The sequence below is a fragment of the Myotis nattereri genome (assembly GCF_964212035.1).
Source record: "Myotis nattereri genome assembly, chromosome: 1".
Classification (NCBI taxonomy): domain Eukaryota; kingdom Metazoa; phylum Chordata; class Mammalia; order Chiroptera; family Vespertilionidae; genus Myotis; species Myotis nattereri.
Window position 1 is genome coordinate 172,411,042 of NC_138075.1, and position 10,576 is coordinate 172,421,617.

A 10,576-nucleotide genomic window follows, 5' to 3' on the forward strand; every position below is an offset into this window, starting at 1 on the left:
TGACAACTCAGTGGTTGGGAGACCCAAGGGCTCTAGATAATGTGTTTCTATCAACTCAGTGATCCGGAGACCCAAAACTGTAATTTAGATAACATGCCTAAGTTTAACCCAGGTTACCCAAGGACTCTAGATAATGTATTTCTGTCAATTCAGTGACCCCGAGACCTGAAACTGTAATTAACATGCTTAATTCTGCTTCTGTAATCTGCTTTTTTGGGAGCCAGGTGCCACATTCCAAACCCTGGGATGTAATCAATACCTTTGTGATTTTTGCCTATATAAGTCTGGTTTTGCCACCATCTTATGGCTATGAGATTTGGGAATGGCCCCTCATAGTCCCGGATTGCAATAAATGTGACTCTTTAATTCGACTTCTTGAGGCGTCCTTCTGTGATTCGCGGGGTACATTACAACAAATGTCCACAGTCTTACCCAGTGGACTACAATGCCACCCAAGGAGATTTATATGTCACCTACAGGAGCAAAAACCACAAAAATACTTGCAGAATGACTAAATTATAGTCAATATACAATACAGGATGTCCTGGAAACGTGAAAATAAAGTTGCCCTCTAGAGGGAAAGTAGCCAGAATTAGCAGATAATGAATAAGATTAGGCAGCTGTACCATTAAGCCATCCCCTTAACCAGCCAAGTACAATGTGTCTAAAAATATGGTATTAAGAAGCTATGATTGTTTGTCAACACAAAAATCTATAAACAGCCCTGGCCAGGAGTGACTCAGTTGATTGGAGTGTTGTCCCATACACCAAAAGGTCTCAGGTTCGATTCCCAGGTTTTGGTCATTCATTAGTTGGGAAACATGCAGGAGGCAACCAATCATGTTTCTCTCTCATATCAATGTCTGACTGCCTCTCTCCCTCCCTCTCTAAAAATCAATAATCTAAAAATCTATAAACAATGCTCACAGCAGCTTTATTCATACAAAACAAAAATGTCCAGCACCACCACCTTCACTATCCCTAAGTACAGTTGTTCTTCATTATTTGCAATTCTATGCTTGTGAATTTGCCTACTCACTAAAATTTGTTTGTAACCCCAAAATCAGTGCTCAGAACATTTTAGCAATCATTCCCAGACATGTGTAAAGAGATGAAAAATTTGAATCATCCTATGCACATGTTCCCAGGTGAAGTCAAAGAAGATAATGCTCTGCCTTCTTGTTTTGACTCTCAAAAGTGGTCTTTTTGCAGTGTATTTAGTGCCACATTTTTCACATTTTTATATTTTTTGCTGGTAACTTTGCTGTTTAAAATGTCCCCCAAGGAGAGAACTGACGTACTATAATTAGTCTTTAAATTCACCTAGCCACTTGCCTTGCTTAGATTCCATGAGTAATTAATTAAGCAACCTTAAGTAACTTGTTTTCCAAGGCAGATCTTACTATGTAGAAAGAACACCATGACCAGCTGACCAAAGCATCTCAGGCTTCTTAGCATTTCTACTTCTTATTATTAATTCAACATCCTGGATCTATCAGCTTCTTATAAATTTGTTTAGCATGAATCAGTCCTTGAGGATCAGCTACACTCTGAGAGCTTGGGACAACTGCAAGCCTGAAGTATGGCCTCATCTTTAACTGACTAATAGAAACCATTTATGAAAAACGACAAATAGGACTATTGTTCAAAATCCTTCCCACCTGAGTTACAGTAATGGAATCTTCAGGCAGTCAAATAAAAATTACTAGAGAAGTAGCCAAGTGACAACCACAAATAAGCTGTATTCCTATGTATGAATTATTAACACTAATAGAAAATGTGGTCTAGGTCATCAAGACACTTTGCCAAAACTGTAGCAGGAGGCAAGAAAATCATCTTTCAGGAGAAAAGTTCAGTGCACTGAAGAGAAACCAGCCAATAATGCAGCTTTCACCTAAAAGTACACTCTTGGTAGAACCCCCATATCTAGTAGCTAACGGTGTCCATCAATTTAAAGATCCAGTGTTAGCACTGTTCTTCACCTGGCATTTGCTATCCTGGGTACTCCCACCCATTTTTTTCTCACTCACTTTTGTTCATTTCTCTATCCCTAAAGACTAGAATAGTGCCTGGCACATAGTAAGAGCTCAATAAATAGTTGCTGAATAAAGAAAAAGTAATATCTACTATTACTGCAAGCCTACTGTGCATCTGAGTCTGTGCTAAAAACTTTACACAGATTATTTAATTTGCCCTGTACAATAACCTCAATGCTTAGCAAGGTTAGGTCACTTGCCCAAGAACATGTAAATAAGCAGTTAAGTGACAACAGTAGGATTCCAATTTATAGGTAACCAGACCTAAGCTAGCCAGAGATGGGAAGGGTAAATGACGCAATCTCAACAGAGTTAGCCACTTTTTTCTATGTCTACCCTGACTTATAATAAAACTAGTTCACGCCCGGCCAGTGTGGCTCAGTGATTGAGCATTGACCTATGAACCAGGAGGTCACAGTTCAATTCCCAGTTAGGGCTCATGCCCGGGTTGTGGGCTCGATCCCCAGTGTGGGGCATGCAGGAGGCAGCCGATCAATGATTCTCTCTCATCGTTGATTCTCTCTCCCTCTCCCTTACTCTCTGAAATCAATAAAAATATATTTTAAACAAAAAACTAGTTCACTTACTGGTTCACACACAAAAATACATGTCGCTGACATCAGCAAGTTCAATTTCTAAATGTAGAACATGTCTAAAAGGTGCAGAGGTATAGCATAAAAGAGATCACCTTATTAAGGATACCTTAAATGTCCACTTAATCTAACCTTTAGGCAAGAGACTTACCTTCCTAACTTCTTTTTAATGGCAGCTGAGGCCTTCCATGGCCAAGTAACCTTGGTCCTCTGAGAAATAAGTGGATGAGGAAGAGACTGGAAACTAGGTCTCCTACCTCCTGGGCTCACCCAGTTCTCTTCACTACATCACAGCAAAGGAAAGTCATTAAGGATCTGTTAAGGTCCCTCTCTAGGCAACTGTAGTAACTTGAGTTCTTTATATAGATTATCTTGTTGAATCCTCTTATTAATTCTGTAAAGTAGATATTATCTCAATGTACAAGATGAGGAAACTGAGAGACAGAGAAATCAAGTAACTCACCACAGGTCACACACTTGGCATTTGGACAAGGAGCCAGAATGGTTACCCCTCACCCTGCAGATCTACAAGTTAAAGAAATAAAAACATTAGTATGGAACTCTACAAAATACCTTCATGTTATTGAAAACAAATATTCCCCCAACACGGCATCTCAAGACTGTTAAATATGAACAAGAACCTCTAACCAACTTATGAAGCTATCATCTCTAAAAGTGAACTAGAGACATAGGTAGCACCTTTAAAAATTCCTAACATTTATAGCAGATACTAAAATTAAAATGAAATTATCTTTAAATCTCCCATTTAGGTTAAAAAGAGAAATTTTGAAACTATAATTCAATTTTGTCTATTTTCTTCCATGTTTTCCATGTATCACACACATTATAGCTTATTTTGCCACAACTGGTTTTGAAGACTTTCTGGTATCTTCCTTCCTTCCAACACCATACCTCTATCATAGAAAACAAGGTAAGACTGAGAGGTACCTTTAGTCTCTCAAAAGAAAAAGTCCCTCATGATTTTAAGATATCATCAAAACTTTATTTCTATCTTATGTAGAAAATCCCATTCACTTTGGAGAATATTACTTTTATTTCTTAAACTGATGCAAAACTATCCTGTATCTCCAGTAGGGGTGCAACTGTCTTACATTTTTTTAATTATTATGCAAATCTTAAGAAGTCTGTTACTCAGAATGAAATGCCATAACCAGTGGTTCCAACCACATCATTTGGAACATTTTAGATTGTGTTTAAAAGAAAAAAATACAAACCCAACTGCATACTTTTCGAACAAGCAAAAACTGGATGTTAATCAATCAGTTTTTTTTCCAAGCCAAAAGAGGTATTTTTCCAAAGAGGTTTCAAACCTTCCTCCCTGATTTCTGAACACTTTCTCCAGAAGGTTCCTAGCTCACTGTGGTCAAACAATGATGTGTAATTAATCTATTTTGCTTTAAAGGGGTGGGGGGGTACCTATATTACTCCCCTTTTCTTATTTATAATGCCATTCCCCTTCCCCCAGGGTAAAATACAAAAAGAGAGCGACACAGTAATCTGACTACTAAAACAAGATCCCTCTCCATCTAGTCACTTCATTTAAAAAGGCTGTTAAATCCTCATTTTATTTCATTTTTCCTCCTCCTCAGCCTGGAGTTAAAAATCAGCTCACTTGATGTTATCAAATCACCCAATGCAAGGCTCTAGAAATAGCCTCCTATTTGTGGAAAGAGCCAGAAGACACACACACACACACACACACACACACACACAAATGGAAGAGCTCTTGAATTGTCCTTCCTAAAGCGTTTCGTGTGAGAGCTCTTGAATTGTCCTTCCTAAAGCGTTTCGTGTGTGACGATTACAAGCAGAAATCCTGCCAGGCTTCGCTCTGAATTTAAAGGTACTTCCTACTGGGGCTGATTTAAAAGCTAAAGAAGCAGGTCATCAGAAAACAGCCAGAGACAGCGAGCTGATGGCGAACCTTTTGAGCGCCGCGTGTCAGCATTTTGAAAAACCCTAACTTAACTCTGGTGCCGTGTCACATATAGAAATTTTTTGATATTTGCAACCATAGTAAAACAAAGACTTATATTTTTGATATTTATTTTATATATGTAAATGCCATTTAACAAAGAAAAATCAACCAAAAAAAAATGAGTTTGCGTGTCATAGGTTCGCCATCCTAGTAACTAGGAGCCAAGTTCAAACGCACACTCCGCAGGGCCCCTGTGCACCCACCCAACCCAGGCACAGTAGCTCTAGGTGTCCCCACCGCACTCCTGGCCCCTCTGGCTCAGGGCTACACACGCTCCACGTCCTGGTTTGCGCACGCCACGCCTTTACAAATCAGAGCGCCACCTGCCCCCAAAGCTCCCGGCTCCTGGCACCCCCGCACACGTACGTGTCCACACACACACTCCCGCGCGCACGTGTCCGCACACACACCCTCGCCCCAACTCCGCCCAGGAGGCGGACTCGGGCAGACGGGCGGGTGCGGCCTCCACGAGGCGGGTGGTGCCGGGCGCCGCGGCCCCGCGGGCGCTGTCACCGCGGACGCCGAGCCCTGCGTCCCCGGCGCAAACTCCTCGCGACCGCGGGGGTTCCCTCTAACGCGGAGGCCTCACCCGCCCCCCACGGGGCCGGGAAGCGTCGGCGCCCGCACCGCCAGGGTGTCTCCCGAGCCCCGGGATTTAAATGGGGCCGGGCGAGGAGGAAGGGGAGGGTCCTCCTTGTGACTTTCCGCGTCGCAATTCCACCCGGACCGCGAACAGTCGAGTCCGGGTTGGGGGCGCTCCCAGTGTTCACGCAGCTTCCGGCCTTCCCGGGCGCGGGGGCTCTTTGGATCGGAGGGCGAACCCCCCAGAACGCCAGGGTGGCGCGCGCAATTGCGGCCGAGGGTGCCCCGCAGGCACTGCAGGCGCCCGGCCCCTCCGCCCGCGCGCCCGGCCCCAGGTCGTTGAGGAAGCGCCGCCGCCGCAGCAGCCCCTCCGGGCGCCGCGCGCTGACAGACGCGCCCCATGGAACGCGGCGGCCGCGCGGGGGACGCTGCGCGGGGCCCTCCTCCCAAGCACCCCGGCCCCCGCCCCGCGCACCTTGGCGGGCGCTGAACTGCCGCTCGGGATTCCGACGGTGACAGTCCCTCGGGCCGGACTCCGGGTGTCTCCGCTTTCGGCGTCACAATAATAAGGAAGTTTCCCCGCAAGCCTGCGGGTGGCGGAATGCGCCGGGTGAGTGACTTCCCGCCTGACCAATGGGCGCCCTCTGGGGCGGGCCGCCACCAATGGCGGCCGCGGAGGAGCCGAGGGCGGGACGGGGAGGTCCGCGGGCGGGAGGCGGGGAAGAGGCCCAGGCCCTGGTGGGAGGCGGGGCGGCCTGGGGAACGCGGCTCCGGCGGGTGTCGGCCCAGACGCGATTGCAGGACGCGCAGCGTTGGCGCGGGAATAGGCTTGCATTTCAATCGAGGGAACGAGCGAGCTGATCAGCGGTGTTTTTTTATTTTTTTTTCATATTTTTTCCCTTTATTGCTTAAGATATTACAAAGGTGTCCTTATCCCCCCCTCAGCGGTGTTTCTTTAGCCCTGGGTTCCGCGTCCTGCTTGTGCAGAGGCGGGCATGGGGAAAGCTACGGGGTGGCCACTGCGCTGTGGAGCGTTTTATTCCGCGGCGCAGCGGTCTGCAGTTTCGCTCGCCCTCGGGGGGCTGCAGGAAGCCGGAGCCCGAGCGCGGACTGGAGCGACGGGAGGCGGCCGGGAGGTCGCGAGCAGCCGCGGGAGCCGCCACGGCCCTCCCGGAGCGTTGGGGGTCGGAGGGGAGAGCGGCGCTGCGGGAGCCGGGAGGGCTTGGGGAGGGCTGGAGGGTGGCCGCCGGGGAGCACCAAAGAAGTCACTGAGTAGGAGCTCGTGAATCTTATCCAAAAAACACCAATGTGGCCTAAAACCCACACATCATAGAAGTTTGCCCTTCCTGACACTGAATTTCAGCGCTTGCTTCTCGTCCTGAAAGCTAGGGAGTTCCCCTGGTCCTTGTCCGATCCACGGAAAACCTTTGGGGGGGGGGGGGGGGAAAGCTCTCCCAAAGGTGACGTGTCTGCAGATCCTCCATTTGAAACACAGAAGCAGAACACTGGGCCAGCCCTGCTTTGGCCCCAAGGGATGACTTTCTTCATGGGAGGATTTCTGTAACCTGGCTTTGGAACCGGATCCTTTGAGGCCAGATTCTTCACCAAGATATTCAGATCAGGCCAGGGCTGCAGTCACCTGCTCTCAGAATCTAATTGGCGGAGCAGAAGAAGGTTTTAAGATTACGAATGGTGTATCTTGGGGATGGCGCACTATGAACTCTCAATGACATAAAGTTATCAAATGCTCCTGAGATAAGAAAGATGAGAGAGCGAAATCTCAGTTATCAGGTAGGTAAGGTCATCTAAGAGAATAATTACAGCTTTTGAAGTTTCAATCACGTGAGACACCTTTATAAACACTGGGGACAAGCTTACACAATCCCCTGTGCTCCAGAAGGGTGGCAGTGTCACCAGATCCGGGCCTCTCACAGGCATGTGGATCTCCAGAAGAAAGATTCTTTTGGTGTGAACTAATGGGACTGATTCCCCATGGTCACCTGAGGGTCCACATTTTATGAGTAAGATTCTAGCCCAGTGGTCGGCCAACCTTGGCTCGAGAGCCACATGTGGCTCTTTGGGCCCCTTGAGTGTGGCTCTTCCACAAAATACCGCGTGCGGGCGCCCACGTACAGTGTGATTGAAACTTCGCGGCCTGTGCGCAGAAGTCGGTTTTCGGCCTGGGCGAGTCTATTTTGAAGAAGTGGCATTAGAAGTGGGGGTACGTTCGCTGAGGTTGACCCCTCAGATTGAGGACGTTTTTAGCAAAGGCCAGCTTAGGAGTACCCTAATTAAGTTAATAACAATGTACCTACCTATAGAGTTTAAGTTTAAAAAAATTGGCTCTCAAAAGAAATTTCAATCGTTGGACTGTTGATATTTGGCTCTGTTGACTAATGAGTTTGCCAACCACTGGCCTAGCCATTTGCTAATAGAGCCTCCTCACTGAGTGGGAAGATCTTCATACTGAACTCTATGCTTCTCACAATGTACTCTGCTCCTGTTCCTGAGTCAACCACTGCAGGGAAACCCCGGTTTCCTCTTTATACCAATGGATTAAGACCTGCTTCATCTAAACAAAATTATACAAATTGTATCCTCGGTGGCAGCTATACTGACCAAACAGAACTGCACAAGTTGGAAGTCTCATTTGCATAAAATTGGGACCCTGGGCAGAAACTTTATGATAGACTAGAGGCCCAATGCACGAAATTCGTGCACAGGTACAGTCCCTAAGCCTGGCCAGCGATCAAAGCAGAGCATCTGGCGTGGAAGGGCAGGTCCCGGTTGACCTCTGGACCCTGCGCAGCACCTGGGCCCCCTCCATCTGAGTCATCAGGCCCCCGCCCAGCTCCCTCAGCACCTCCAAGCCGTGCCCCCCACCACTGCCTCTGGTCACCATCTGCGGGGTAATCAGCGGGGTGATTGGGCCCCCGCTTGCACCCGCCTTGGCCTGGCGCCACTCACTCACCTGTTCCACCATCCCACTGTGGTTCTGCTCTCGTCGGGCCATTGAGGCCAGCAGCGCCTCCACTGCCGCCCGCTGCCAGTGCTGTGTAGCCGACACCCGCCATGTTCCACGTCACCCCTGGTGGTCAGAGCACGTCATAGTGAGTGGTCAAACTCCCAGTCAAGGGACAATTTGCATATTAGGCTTTTATTATATAGGATGGCCTCCCCTTTGTCTCAGTGGAACACAATTTAGGTTGCTCTCTGAACCTGTGTCTTCCAGGCTGCAGCTCCTTTTGCTCAAATAAATGCTTTTCACTCATTACATTCTAAAATTAATTTTGATTTACAGACATACTCCCAATTTAAAGCTGGTGTCATCAAAAAGAACTGGAGGAACAGCCAAAGAGGAGTCTTGATAGGAAGGGGGGAACTTGAGAAGGAGAGAAATAGATTCTATTTTCATGTGTCCAATATGAGGTTTGTAATCAGCATTTGGGTAAACATATCTGACCCATGGATCAGGCGTTTCTCAAATGAAATTTCACCTTGAGGAAAAGGATGGTTATCAAAGACGCAAGCCGGGAGATAAGTGAGATAAGAATGAAAGTCGGGTACTATAAGCTTCCTTACCAAACAACCAGAACCCTGGGAAGTTGTTATATTTGATCAGTGAAGATATCCACAGTACTTTATTTTCTTAATTGAGCCAACATAAAATGGCAATTTCCTCAGCAACATATTCTGCTCCATTTACTAAAAAAGCTTTAAATGGCCCCAGCACCAACACTAGTCATAATAGCAAAGACTTAAACTGCTTTGAGGAGGCCATGGCTTACTTTTTCTTTCCATTTCTATAATACTGTCTTTCATCCACTTCTTTCTGACTTCTCATATGTTCCCTAATAAATATACTATATATTAACCATCTGTTATAATGCCAAGACTCGCGGATACATTGGTGAGCAAAACACAGTTCCTGTTACCTTGAAGGGGGAGGGAAGCATTAACCAAATAATCACACCAAGGACTTGATAGTTGCTAACTATGACAAATTTTATGAAATAAAACCATGCATCCTATATAATAAAAGTGTAATATGCAAATCAACAGAACAGCCTAACAGCGGGACAACCATCCGGAAGAACATCCAGGACCACGCTATGACACCCATTGGCACCAGGACAGCCAAGGCAGATGTGATGTGATTGGTCGGGCCCGGCCATCGCCCCATGATTGCCCTGCAGAGGGAGGCCCAGGCCACCTGCTGGCAGGGCGATCAATGGGGGTAGGTGCCGGGGTCCAACCCCAGCAGGTCCAGGGGTCCCCAAAGATGTGGACGGAGTCGGCGAAGTAGGAATGACACGGAGGCAGCGTTCAGTTGATCATCATAGCCGGGTTCTCTTGTCAGGGTCTCCTGCCAAGTTCTGGTCTGGATCTCCAGCGAAGTTCTGGCTAGGATCTCCAGCCAGGTTCTGTGTCCATGTTCTCTTGCTAGGTTCTCCAGCCAGGTTCTCCAGATTCTCCAGCCAGGTTCTGTAGCCATGTTCCCTCGCTAGGTTCTCCAGCCAGGTTCTGTCCAGGTTCTCCAGCCAGGTTCAGTCACCAGGTTCTAGTCAGGTTCTCTTGCCAATTTCTGTAGTCAGGTTCAGTCCAGGATCTTTTGCCATGTTCTCTCCAGCGAAGTTCTTCTGTCTGTAGGTTCTGTGTAGGTGCTGTCTTCTTTCTGTCTCCTAAGTTCTGTGTCTTGCTGTCTTATTACATCTGTATTTATACCAGTTGATTTTAATCCTGTCAATCTCTATTACAAAGGTTAGGGCGTTTCTTATCTCCATTCCAGGGAGTAAAGATTATGTAGCTTAAGCATGATTGTTCATAGTTAAAGTGATTAATTACCCGCCTGGCACTTAGTTGAGGGGTTTTATTCTCTCCCTAACTTCAGGGAAAAATTCCTACCTGGGGAAACAACCTTTCTAGGAGAGGCATCCCCTCCCTGACTTCAGGGAAAAATTCCTACCTGGGGAAACAACCTTTCTCGGAGAGGTGACCTTGGTTAAAACACACAGCGCTAAGGGGAGCAAACATATTAAGAACAGTATGCTATATATGCCAGGTCCCTTGAAACAGCAAGGATGGACCGGCTCCCGGCAGGTAGGGGGGCTCCATGATCACCCCAAAGAGGGAGGCCCAGGCCACCAACTGGCAGGCTGCGGTGGGTGGGTGGGGCCTCCCTCTGCGAGGGAAGCCTGGGTCCACTGCCAGAGGGAAGCCAGTGCCAGCAGCCCGGGGAAGGAAGGCCTATTCTTACACGAATTTCATGCATCGGGCCTCTAGTGTTAAAAATAAAAGATTTAACCTGCCCCAAACTAGAAACAATTAGCTCTAATTAATGCCATGCTGAAATATTTAGGAGGAAG

The 10,576-nt window shown here is 47.3% G+C and overlaps 1 protein-coding gene across 1 annotated transcript in view; it reads right to left on the bottom strand.

The window, feature by feature from the left end:
- The window catches only part of HERC3 (HECT and RLD domain containing E3 ubiquitin protein ligase 3), a 96,990-nt gene extending 91,213 nt beyond the window's left edge, over positions 1–5,777 (bottom strand). The window contains exons 1-2 of the mRNA XM_081109454.1: positions 5,686–5,777; positions 3,093–3,154 (exon numbers count right to left, since the gene is read on the bottom strand). The gene's annotated coding sequence lies outside the window, so the exon portion shown is untranslated. The remainder of the gene's footprint in view (positions 1–3,092; positions 3,155–5,685) is intronic.
- Positions 5,778–10,576: the final 4,799 nt, after the last annotated feature.